The 13,550-nt window shown below is 46.6% G+C and overlaps 1 long non-coding RNA gene across 2 annotated transcripts in view; it reads left to right on the top strand.

Moving 5' to 3' along the window:
- The window catches only part of LOC114867051 (uncharacterized), a 79,170-nt gene extending 68,900 nt beyond the window's left edge, over positions 1-10,270 (top strand). For both annotated transcript variants that reach the window (XR_003787805.3, XR_008696323.1), the window contains 3 exons: positions 3,470-3,543; positions 4,869-4,982; positions 5,528-10,270. This is a non-coding gene — a long non-coding RNA (uncharacterized LOC114867051). The remainder of the gene's footprint in view (positions 1-3,469; positions 3,544-4,868; positions 4,983-5,527) is intronic.
- The last annotated feature ends 3,280 nt before the right edge of the window (positions 10,271-13,550 follow it).

A 13,550-nucleotide genomic window follows, 5' to 3' on the forward strand; every position in this document is an offset into this window, starting at 1 on the left:
ACTTTCTCCCCTGCACCGAAGGCTTTGGCACGAGTGGTGGAGAGGGTCACTATTTAATAATGAACAGGTCGAGGCAGCTGTAACAGATATATGCACCTGCTTTATACATCAGTCAATTACCTAATTAGAACTCTCCCTCAGGGGAAAGCTAATACCTCGTCCTGCAGCGGGAGGACAACCCCTTCCATGTGAACGGAGGTGCTTGCAAGACAAACAGATACCTGTACGTGTGTGTGTGTGTGTGTGTGTGTGTGTGTGTGTGTGTGTGTGTGTGTGTGTGTGTGTGTGTGTGTGTGTGTGTGTGTGTGTGTGTGTGTGTGTGTGTGTGTGTGTGTGCGTGTGCGTGTGCATTATCATGTAAGTATGAGGGACAATGGAAAGGGGGGCAGTTCAGTATTTCTTTGCACAGATCAGGTACCCAAGGACACTCCTGGGAAATTGTGCTCTATGGGACGGCGATCCAATAACAGTCCTTCGTCTGCCCACCTCCTCACACACGCTGGCCTCTGCCCTTCGCCATTCATCCCACCATGAGAAAACGATCTATGGAAACCCATATGATAAAAGGCTGGGTCAGCGGTGCTGTTGTTGCATTTATTATCCAGAACAAAAGCAACATTTGGATTCTTCAGAGTTGTAATAGTAGTGATATGGATATAATGCTCAGACAGCGAAACTACTGCATGTACCTCAGGCCAACAGCAGCCGTGATTAACTCTCAGACTTTCACCTCTGAGGAGGAGGAGGAGGAGAGAGAGGAAACAGCGAGTGAGTGATGAAGCTCTCACTTCACTAAGAGCCACTGGACAAGGGTTGAACAGTTTGGATCACTAATGCTGCTCTATACATCCTCATCTGGGCTCCCTCCACGACCCCTGCTCCACCCACTCCTCTCCATCAGGCAAATGTAAAACCCCACCTACTTCCTTAGCCTATAAGCAGCGGCGCTCTGTCACCAGCATCGCGCCGCCCGCTCACGCGATGTTTTTACAGCGCGGCAAAATCAATTTCTGCTTATTAATAACAGCTACGGTGTAAATATCTGTAGAGCAAAAGAGATGGATGGAACTGAAAGGGGAAAAAAAAAGCACTGGGATTTGTGCTGGTGGTGGAAGCGGGGCCGGGGTCAGGGAACATGCTCCTAAAAATCAATTTTCACACATTTAGGTTATTGAGAAGTGGAATGACTGATTGAAGGCCGTGTGTGTGTGCGTGTGTGTGTGTACTTACTGTTAAAGGCCTAGTAAGTTTCACGAAAAATGTGAAACTCAATATTTATTTTTTTACATCAAAGCATAACAAACGATTGTTGTTACCTTCCAGCCCATTTGTATCCGAGACTCGGAGTTCAAAAATCCAGTTTCAAGCATAAAGGACATAATTAAATAGAACAAATTATCCTCTCTGCGCTGTTTGATTGCTCCATCGTTCTTTCCCCCTTGTTTCTTCGGGCCATTTCTGCGTAGTAACAGAAAGAGAAGGGAGCAGCGTGGCCTGCATCAGCGAGAAATCTCAAAGTGCCTGCCGACTCCTAGCTGCTAATACAACTAATGCAGTAATGTAAGGGCCAAGGCGATTAATGAGAGCGCTCTGCCCCTGACATCTCAGACACCCTAATGTTGCTGCAGCGTCTCCCAAGCCGTGCTTTAATCCATCACTGGTCCCCGTAACCCAATTATGGCCTGACGCTTTACTTTTAGCTCCTCTGCTGGGTCCTTCACACACATCTATAAGAGGGCAAACATGCACACGCGCACTTAGACAAGAGGCCCTGAGCATCGTCAGACAAGCACATTTCATATATAACATATATATGATGGGATATCACTCCATGGGAGCCTTTACGTTGAGCGCTGCAGGCTTCTCCTGCTATACTTACACTGTCAAACACCAGAAAGAACCCCATCACGTCAAAAGAATTATCTATTTGTAACACAATCTACTCAAAGTGGTTGAGCTAAATCACCCATAAAGCCACAGTATTAATTTTAGTAAGCTTTACCCCAGGAAACCTGATTACGCCGCCTCTGAGAACCTCGCCTAATTTTCACAAACACCTTTCTGCAAAGCTGTTTTCACAAGACCGCAAGATTTTCGGCCTCTTCAGAAAGCGGCAATTGCGGTTAACTAACTTCCTGTATTTCCTAATATCACGGCCATAAAAGCCTTCCCTTGTTATGCTTGTAACTCTAGCATGATGCTACAATAACATGCCTCGTGCCCACAGGTCCATCAGTGCAGGGGCCTCTGTGCTGCATTTTTCATGAGGTCCCTGTGCAACATTTATGATTCACCCTAAAGGCTTTAAAACAATACTTGACTGTGTCTCCCCCCAGGATAACCCCAACATCTGGATTACGAGGCTGTCCTAATATTGTGCAGGAAGTGTAGGTGCAGCCCCGGACCCTCCCAAAAGCCCCCCCCCCCCCCCCCCTCGCTCCCTCTGTCCGTCAGTTATGTCACATGCAGAGTAACAGCCCTGTCAATCAAGAGATCTATGCGCATGCTTCCTCTAAATCAGGTGCATTGACTCCTTAAGAGTTACTGGAGGAGACTACTTCCATTAGCCACTCCCAACGGCAAATTAACTTAAATGTACCCGCTCAATAAAGTTCAAGACAATCATTTGCATGTCAATGTCCTTTTTTTTCTACCTCAAGGCCTTCCCAAACGTTCAGCTGACTCGTACAAATCCTGAGATGGCTGTGATTCCGTTGCACTAACGCCAATTAGACAGAGAGCTAATTGCCCAAAGAAGTTGGTTAGTTGGGAAATGTACCACTCTCAAGTAAAATCAGCCGGTGAAAGCACTTTGGATTGAAGTGGACGTGTTCAACGGGTGTGGAAAGATTCTGGTGGTGCTGCCGTGTTTTACTGTGTGTGTGTGTGTGTGTGTGTGTGTGTGTGTGTGTGTGTGTGTGTGTGTGTGTGTGTGTGTGTGTGTGTGTGTGTGTGTGTGTGTGTGTGCCCGTTGCAGAAATATCAAGACGGGGCAACTTGGGTTTTAATGTGTTGCCTCAGGACACTTTGACCTGTGGACCGTAGGAGACGGGGATCAAACGATGAGAGAGAAAGCCCTGCTTCTGATGCCTCCGTCATAAATGAAGGTTTTTGTTCTTAGCAAATGTCACCACTTTACATCTCCACTTACAGTATATGTGTCGATATAAAGGCGAATAATGCCAGAGCTAGCGCTGCAGGGCTTTGCTGTTCACCTAGAGATGGAGGTCAGAGTGGCTTAAAACCTGGGGATGGGGGTCAGCGTGAGCTTCTGATGAGAACAGGAAGCCTAACCTGTGTAGATGAACAATAAAAAGACTGGGAATTATAATATAATATTTGTATATCATGGTTTCTGACAAGTGGATTAGTGCTGTTCCTCCTCAGTGCTGGGAATGTACTTATGGAGGGATTTGGATGATCAGAGTGGCTCTGGTTTACTGTCCTTCTCTCATCTGTTTATACACAGGATCTCTCTTGTCCTCCACCCTTCTCCAGCCCTTGGGCGTCTTCAGCATCAGATGTCATCCTGCCAAAGACAAAGTAAGTCAGACAAACGCGTAGACTGGACCTCTGAGGGGAACCTTGCCGCATGCTCAAGTGCTATAAGTGCCCGGGAGTCGTCTTACAAGAAACACTTATTGCATTTTGTATTGAGCATGATGTTATGAAAAATTAATAGTGGGATGATGTGCCTTCCTCTCCTCAGCGTGTGTGAATCTCCGTGCCCGTTCCTATACGCGTAAACACACACTTTGCTGCGGTGAAAGGACGTGTCTATGATCTGGACCTGATTCAGGTCAAATGTAGAGGTTTTGCCGAAAACGTAAATGCCTGACACACAGCTGCACCACTGACAGTTGACAGTAAATGCTGTCAGCTGTAAGGAGCTTTATCCCTTGAGGTTATTGCTTACATCGACTCCGATCTTGGCAAAACAATTGGGAAAAAAAATAACCTTAAAGTAAATTGATATGTATATAAAAACAAAAACAGGTGAAAACAGGAGACACTGCACAAAATCCAAGCGTTTGTGTTAAACGTATTGTGACATGTTCTCCATTGTAAACTTGCCAGGATACAGTATTTTCTTCTGTTGCTGTGTGTATTTGTTATGTGAAAGAACGTAGGAGTCCTTCGAACTGAACTCGAGTCCCATTTTAGGGACAAAAAGATGCCTCTACGCGTCTTTATTTCATTTCATTTCATTTCGGGCATTAATGCCGCCAACCTGTACCGTTTGAACTGTAACGGATTATTCTGAGTGGATCAGACGTGATCTTATGAAAAGTGGATTTAACATGATGACAATATTCTGTGCAATTTTACACAATCCAAGTTTCTAAACCTCTGATTTGGTATTTTAACAGGATTGAGTGCTTTTCATAAAACGCATCCCTTTTTATTCCACATTTCATCATTAAAGAACATTTGCTACCAAAAGTAAAGGCTTAATCTCTTCAACCTGCTGTAGTTTACTCTTGGTAAAGTGATTCATGCACGACACAATTTGCTTTTTCCTCCAGCATTTCTGCAAAACCGGAAAGAAATATTGGTGTTTTTCACAAAATATGTCCTTTTAAAAAAATACATCTTCAGATTAGATTCTTGCAACTTGTTGGATTTTGTCAATAAACAGTATTAGGAATTAACAATAGGTGGGGCTTGAGTCATTGCAGTAGTTAAAGGATCAAGTGTTAGATCATTACCACGTGAACAAAAACAACACTGGTGCCACTGAGCCAACTGTGTCAAGAAAGAGGAAACTGGGGAGCAATGCAAAAAGAGTAAATCTCCCAGATCTACATGTAACTACACTTTACAGCTTCTCCTCTCTCCTCTGCTTATTTTGGTTTTTCTAAATATAGACATCTGACAAGTCTCTCCGGACATTGATGTATGGACTGTGAACTCCTGACCCAATGAAAAGCAACAAGAGGGACTGTTGCCGCACAGCATGGAGCATGTCAGGGGTCACAATGGTGAGTTAACAACCTGCCAGGCTGTAGTAGCACTGAATATACAGTGACACGCACAGGTTTGACGCAAATGACGGAATCAGTCCTTTAATGTACGTCAGGCCATCACTAAAATCTGCAGATCTCAGTCTATGCACTATAATAACCTTTGAGAAAACATGCTCCTAATTTTAAACTATACAATTAATGAACAGAGGAGTCTGTCAGTTTCCATAACCCGAATCCTACTGAAAACTAAACTACCCCTGCTACGATTTAACCTAAGGTAAAATAATATGAAAACACATCATGACAACGAGACACATGGATAAATGCTTCGATGAGCCGCTGTCTGATCCCCGTGCTGTCGCGCTCCGCATTTGCTTCCATGCTGTTTGGAGAAACTGACCAACGGCTCGAGGCGCTGCTGCCGTCGCCCCCTCAGCGCCCGCTGCTCCACACTCCGCAATAATAATAACAATAATCTTAATGACCTTCTACTGTGTCCATTTTTTCCTCTTTCCTTGCGTCCTGACCTCTCTCTCTTATCCCCGTTACTTCCACTACAGCGGAGATGGCTAAACACCCCCTCTTTAGCCCGAGGGTGAAGCCAATAGGTCCACAGTGTGTGAGTCACAGTGTCTCCCATCTTGGATCTCCACCTCAGCGTGTTTCCATATCCTGCCTCTGGGGCTGCAACACGGACACCGCTCTCCTCCTCCTCCTCATCTTGTCCGAATAACCTCATGTGTTGGACTGGGCAAAAGGGAAACTCTCTGACAATACGTGTGATTGCTGTTAGCGTTGAGACGGCGATTGGCAACGCCTGGAGTCAAAGCGATGACACACTGGGTCGGTGTATTGGCAAAAGGTTACGACGCGCTGTAATGGATCACATTGGACAGAACTGCATCAGAATGAAGCACTGAACTGCTGCAAAGTGGGGCCAGAGCTGGAGCTCGACTCCGTCTCACGCCTCCGTCTGGGAAAACCAAAAGTCCTGCACAGTATCTCAAACACTTTTTATTTTTCCAAAGTGTATTTTGCCCTTTCAATGAGCTCCACACAGGGAGAATATATTATGTTTTCTTACGCTATTGATTCCATGTCTCTGCCCACTCAGGCCTCTCAAGGCCGACATTAAAACGTCTTGCTTCCTATCTCCATCTTTAATTGATGGTGGATATTGCTCTTATCCACACACACTCAATTCTCTGCTCTTCACTCCTTAATATTAAGTGTGTGTGAATGTGCACGGACTGTAAAGGCTGCTTTTGAACCCCTTACTGGTTTCATTCTCGGCCTGACAAGGATAAGGCAGTTATGGGCGCCTTAAGAGCTTATGGATTAAAAGGAGGATGTGCGCTGTGAGTGCAAGACAAGACATTAGGAGCGCTTTATTAGCTAATCATACGACAATGGGCTTAAAGCACTTATGTAAAATAATATAATGACAAAGGCAGAATCTGTGCTTGCTTGGTCTCGCTGCATTAGTTAAGAGGGTAGTAATGTGTGTTGGAACAATTAAGAAATTAATTGAATAAGAAATAAAAGAGGTGTTAAGATTACACATTATTCAGAACAGTAAGAAGGCAGATCTCACTGGCATTGATCTTAAACGTCCGTTTACAACGGAGACACCTCCTTTTCCTGGTCACCTGTCAATCTTTCAGGATGTCAGCATCAGCTGTTGACAGCGAGGGGGCGGGAGGAGGCGAGAGACGAGCAGACAGACGTGTGGCTATTACATCACTGGGGTTTCTGTCGTCTTTCATCCCCTCGCTGCCCGGCAGTGATCAGAGAGCGCTGGGAGGGAGTTTAGATGCGTGAACGGCGTGTCCACACACGCTTCAACTTTTATGGACATCTTAAATGTGCACGGATTCAATTCCAATTAGTTTCACAGAATAAAACACATTTTTCATATTTGCCCGATGTTGTAAAAATAACCGCTTTCACACGTGGGTCGGATTTGGAGAATGGCAGCGCGCTGCGGGGACTTTAAGCACACACCTCTGAATGAATGTGTCACAATTTTGGCAACGGGATGAAATCAGGTCACCTAAGCCGTTAATAGGCAGCTATCATCAGGAGCGCGCGTGCACGTGCGCGCACGCGCACGTGCATGCACGGCGCCTTTTTTTACACTGTGTGCGAGCGTTCCTCGAGGGCACGGCTGCAGTAATGATTTACTAAATGTCAAATGAACAGTAGTGTGGAGAAAACACCACGCAGGCGTGTTGGCTGGGAGCTCTTTAGCATTTCACGCCCTGATTGTGAGACAGCTCCTTTGGTCAGCAGCATGTCATGAGAATTAGTGCCCAGGGATTATATGCACACTTTAAGCACCACACTTAACTCTTTATTTAGACACAAAGCTGCAAACACACACTCGGTGCTGCGGCGCGCTAAGGTCAAGCTGCACGCGAGCGCTCCCGAGCTTCCTCCCATAGTTCCTTTCGACTTTTCCCCGGCTCCGTCGCTGACAGCTTTTGAGTGGAAAAGAGCACAAACCATCTGTGCTATAATAGCTTTTATGAGTCGGTTCCCTCACGCAGAGAGCATGGTGTGGTCTCAGGGGTGGGCATTGCAGGCGGTGGCGGCCTGATGAGGGCTGAGAGGTTGCCATGTTTGCCGTCTACCCCCTCTCAGACTCCTTTTCTGGGTCCACAGAGACCGAGGAGAGGCCTGTCGCCCGCGTTCTTGTTGCCTAATCACTTTCTTTCGCTCGTCCCGTCCTCCGCGTGACATCTCGGGCTGCCATTCACTTTTGCACTCGGCCCCCAAACCATCATTTATTTATTTGTCCCGTTTCCAGCCTTGTTTCGCTCTCAGCACTCAGATTCTTTGCCCCGGTTTGCGAGGAAAAGGACCCAGATGGCACCAAAGGCGAGGATGTAAAAATGGATATAAGCTGAGGATCATGGAGTCCAGAGTCGCACTGGGGCGCTGTGTCCACGGATGTGCCTCCAGTCTTTTCCTCTCTTTGATCTCACAGTGTTATGACTTTCTATGGCTTTGGGTTTGTCTTTAGATTTTTAACCACTATTCTACTTGGTTCAGTGTCGCCCAGCTGATGCCTTTCCTTAACTTTCTACGCTGCTTCGTCTTTATAGTTCTGCGACTACTGACGTGACATTAGTTCTCCCACTGATGAGAGAGACGTCCTGTCGTCACACCTGCCTCCACTCTTAACGTGCACAGACGCATATGGGTCATTTCGGCTTCATCGCTGATGCATCAACAGCTTGTTTCCGCGGTAGGTCGTCTGGTGGAAGGGATGCACTGTAGGCAAACACTGGCGATGCTTGTTAAGAGTGGAACTGCACTGTTTCAAGTTCCAGTTCACCACAAAACATATGTTGAGAACAAATAACGTGAAAATAGTGCTGAGTATGCGGAATTTCCCAAAACGCTTCAATCAAACAAACAAATTGTTTAAATATGCGTTCATGCCTTATGGTGGAAGATGAGAGCGTGTCTTTTACAGCGAATCCCGCTATTGTCTTTACAGTAAGTAAACATCCCAGCTCCCCCAGGCAGCGTGTGGGTGGCACCAGCAGGTTGGCGGCTGTGATGCACACCACCATGCTGTCGCCACCAGCTCCCATTCCCACTCCCCCCATCCCTCCTAACGTCACATTCGTAGTAGGACTAGTGACACTCGGGGCCTCATCAAACCTACAGTAAAAGTGGGACAGACTGGCAGACGACCGCTAGCCTCGCTCAGAGTCTGCTAATTGTCACACTCTCAAATCCACATTCATCTGTGTTCATGCTCTACAATCAGTGTTTGACTAAGTCGTAGGAAATTGTGGAGAGGTGGGCTGTCCGTCCATCCGTCCGTCCATTCATTCATCCATCTACAGTATCCGTCTATTCATCCATCCATCCATCCATCCATCCATCCATCCATCCATCCATCCATCCATCCATCCATCCATCCACCCATCCATCCATCCATCCATCCATCCATCCATCCATCCATCCATCCATCCATCCATTCATTCATTCTTCTATCTGTCTATCCTTCCGTCCGTCCGTCCAGCTTTAACCCAGTTTTCAGCCAGTGTCTCAGCCTCTCAAACACTTGTTCATTTTTTCTCTGTTGTCACCTCCTGCTTATCTTGATTTCTGAGCACAGAAGCAGACAGGTGTTCTTGATTGGTGTTACTTTCCACTGAGCGTGGTAAGGCAACACCTTCAACCCAACTTTCAATCCATTTATCCTAAACAACTGTGCTATCGTAACATATCCACTGCCACTCTGTGTGCGTGTGTGTGTGTGTGTGGGGGGTTTATATCTGTGTGTACCAGCCTGTCTGTGTAAGTGTGCTCTGTTCTTGCATTTGGGGGGCTGGGGGGTTAGATTTCATCCTGATAGCAGGGGCAGTCGTGGAGGAGGGCCAAACATATGTTCCGAGGGCCAGGAACAAAAGCACTGACACGTTAGCCTTTTCACGGAGATGACCTTTCCGCCGCTCCCCATCCCAGCCTTTCTGCCTGCCGCTGTCTTTTTGTCTGCCAGCTCGCCCCAGGCCCAGATCAAGCGGAGCGCTAGAATTTCTCCTCGTTTCCCCAAATCTCCCTTGACTAAATGTCAGGATTACATATTTTTCTGCTCACACCGAGGGCTTTAATTAGCACTACTGTTTGTGCGCAAATGCTGTTTACGCACGTGACGGTGAACGTATATGAGCAAGTCAATGTCAGTTCACTGCGCGGACGTGTGTGTCCGTGCACGCGTGTGTATTGCTGTGCTGCGAGCAGATTTCGCCATTCAGTTTCCCCCGACCGCTCTCACTTCAGGCCAGAGCGGGGGGAGGAGGAGGGAGGTGGGAAAGGTGAGAAAAAGAGGGAGAATCACACTTAGTGGTGGCAGCAGATTTGCTAATGTGCAAAAAAACTCAAATGCACAAACATGCATGAAAAACCGGGTCCTCCTGAAACCTAAGGCCACTACATGAGTTCTGCTGTTTTTTTTAGCATCTTTCAAAATTTAGTATCTAACTTTTATGTAGATGGACAGAAGATAAAATACACATAAGAATGTAAATAATGATAGCGTAAGGAGAGGCTTCTTTCCTTGTACCAGAATGATAAACACGCTGTCCTACAGGGACATTATGAGCCTGCATGAAAACAGCTGGAGCTGAAAAGGTCCTGAAGTTCAGTAGCTGTAGGATAATGTCGACATGTTACCCTAAAGTCAGACACTGGTGAATGCAGAGCACTAAAGCAGCAGAGTGTGTAATCCTGGAAATGTTCCTGGACCATAAGAGTTTTCCCTGAACGCACAAATACAGAATATCTTGACAGCTCCAGAGTGTGTGTCGCTAGTCTCTGAACAAAAGGCCATTGTTGGTTTCCTGTCTTCCAGAATTGTTCGCTTTAATAAGCGTGGAAACCTTTTCGATTGTTCTCGGCTCGAGAGGCTATTTTGTGTCTGGCCTGATGTTAATTAAGGAACAATGATTTAATAATTCACGCTCCTCTGCCCTGCCCACTGACACTGTTCTCGGCAGCCCCGCCCCACCGTCTCAGCTTCACGGCATAATAACAAATCAACACAAAACTCACACTACACTGGCAACACATCACACCGCAGAGACAAAGAATTTGCTTTGTTCCACGGGTCCTATAAATATCTAGAGGTTACGCTAACAGATATGGGACAACCAGTAGCAGAATGATTAGTTTGTGTGTGTGCGTGAGAGACTGTGTGAAGCCACGTCACATCACACTGTCAAGACAGCCCCCCCCCCCAATGCACTTGGAGAGGCTGGCAGTTACCCAGTGCTCCATGAGCGCATGCCGCGGACTGGTTCTGAACTGGTTCCCTCACTCAGGGCTAGCCTGGGACCAAACCCCGCGTCGCCTCTAATTAGGGGAGGTACCCAGGCGCGGGGCATAACGAGCTGATGAATAATTAGAATTGGAGGAAATTGTGCAGCCAGGGTGGCAAATCTGGAGGGACAAGTGCTGAAAACAAGGCAAGCGGCATTAAGTCCACAGTCAGTCAAATCTGTGAACTTGGCCAGCGGCGTTAACACTAGGCCTGTGTGAAGAGGAATAAAGCTCCAGCACTGGTGGCCAGCCAAGGCCATAGTCAGGCCCCCAGGGTCGATTAAGAGGAGCAAATAAGATGTGGGTGATAAATGAATCCATAAATTACCAGTGATGAATATTAATTCCTCGGTGCTCTGGTGTTGTAAAAATGCTAAACCATGTGCAAAAGGATGCACGGCGTTGATACTGGGGTTGCGTGTCAACATTAGCACGACGCCGCGGCAGATTGCTAATAAATGATTGACAGGCATGTTTGGCTGTAAGTGCTGTTCTCACTTCCAGCACACACGCTGAGGAGAAATTAGCCCTGACGTCCAAGGGAGGCCGTTCGGGCCCAAATCGTAATGTGCGTAAGGTGTAAGTAGATTTGGCGGCGGCAGAGCCGATGTCGCGGCTCCCAAAAGTAGGAAGCTGAATCATCAGGCTGGTGGTGAGGTGGGGTGACAGTAATGATGATGGGGTGTTAGCGGGCTAGCATTTGACTGACACGGTCTGGGTCAGCTGTTTCCTTCCGCGAACGCGGCGTCGTTAGCATGCGCAGGGGTCGACGCTGGCGTGAGAGGGGGTGAATGGTTCCCCCCGAGGAGCTCGATGGGGGGGGGGTGACGAGGACGTCCATCGGGGATAATCCAAGGACTGTGCCCCCTGACAGTCACCACTGCCCAGCATTAATTAGTGCCGGCCTTCCCTAGTCGCCAAGGTTGTCCGCGTCCGTGGGTCATTTAACGCGCTGCCTGCGTCCCGCTTGCGCTTTTCTCTGCCAGCTGTGCCACTTTGTCTCGCAGAGTGGATGCAAGACATTAGACGTGTGACTTTCATGGTTTCGCTGGACGTTCGGCGGCCCCGGCGCCAGCACGTGAGCGGAGGACGTGCTTGCGTTCATAAAATCGATGGGCCTTTGGTTTTAAGCCTTAAAATGACTTCAGACCTCATTTGCTCTAATAGTAATGAGCATGGTTTTCTTTCATTGGGGTTTTGCCCTTGACAACACCTCTTTTACCCTTGCTATATAACGGCTGTAAAGCTGTTGGCGAGGCAATTACTTATAACAGCACATAGCATGACGGACATATTCTATAATAATGCGGCAATAAATCTGAGTTCAAAAACGGGATAGAGCAAGAAAATGCTAAGAATTCCGACCTATTAAGACGACTGTAAGAGCTGTAACGCTCAGCGAAAGGTCATATGTCATGTGAGCAAGATCAAACGAGGGCCAGTACACAGAGAACCAGACAAATCTGCAGCAAGGGGGGGATTTTAGTCCAAAATAACGATTTCTAGCATCTTCTCTCTTCACTTTAATCACCACTGTGTCCCTCTTCTCTGCGTCTTTGCCTCAGTAAAACGTTTCCCCAATTTCCCAAAGCGCTCACATAAGGTCAGCCTGTTTTTTTGTGTATTATAGCCTCATTATACGATTGCTGATATCTGTAAACATGTGGTTAAAATAATAAGCAGCCTTTGTGCAATGTGAAGCAGAAAACCGGACCAAATCATGCAATGAAAAACACGGCTCTTTCCCCTCTTTCCCAATCTTCCAACTCATTTGAACTTAATGCTGCATTCATCATTTTGATAAGCATCAGCATGCGGCCAATATGGTAGTTGAGGACGGCACATAGGAGAGCGAGGCCAAAGCTCGTTAGGGCCACCTATTAGAACATTTAGGCGTGTTCTTAATAGAAATATGCCTCAGAGCTGACGGACTTCAGAAGGAGAGGACTTTTTTGCTTTCCGTGCTGCATGTCATATCATTAGCCGCAAAAGGAGGAGCGCGGAGTGTCTCACATCCCTGCTCTCCGTCCCTTTTCCACATACATTAGTGTCCGCATGTCACTTTTCATGTGTAGTGGACGGGAAAACGCGTTGGTTCCCCAGCCGAATGTGGGCTAAGGGGAAAAAAGCCAAGCCTTGGGCAATCAGAGCAGAGGAGAGCCGTGGCATTAATGGTGATGAGTAGTGATCACAGACTTTGGTCATTAGACTAATAGGAGTGTATTTAAATTAGCCAGGAATGTTTTTTTTCCTCTTCTTTCTCATTTTGCTCTTCTCCTCCTCCCCCTCCTGTTATTTTCATGGTCGTGCATTGGAAAATGCATCCACATATTTAGATCAGAGCCTCTGCCCCTGTATTTCCTTAACGAAACAACTAATTAAATGAGGCGCTCCATGCTAATTAATAATTATTTTCCCTCTGTCAAGCGGAAGAATCATTTTTTAGGCTCTGCAACTTTCAGACTCAAATCGAGCCTTGTACCTTTTAGGTTTGCAGATACTGCAGTCTTTTTAAAAATAAAACAAATTACTTGTACACACTTAGGGCAAATATGTGAACTTGTTTCCATTAAGTGAACAGATGCTAATAATTTGAATGTCTTACACTGTTTCCCTGATTGTCTGGTTTATTTCTCCTTTTCTAAATCAATGCACCTTGCTGAGATAAGATAATGCATCTTAACTTCCTCATATAACCTTTGTACAGCGTAGGTGAGACCTCGAGCATTTAAGACAAGTAACAGC

This window comes from Betta splendens, chromosome 12, assembly GCF_900634795.4.
Source record: "Betta splendens chromosome 12, fBetSpl5.4, whole genome shotgun sequence".
Classification (NCBI taxonomy): domain Eukaryota; kingdom Metazoa; phylum Chordata; class Actinopteri; order Anabantiformes; family Osphronemidae; genus Betta; species Betta splendens.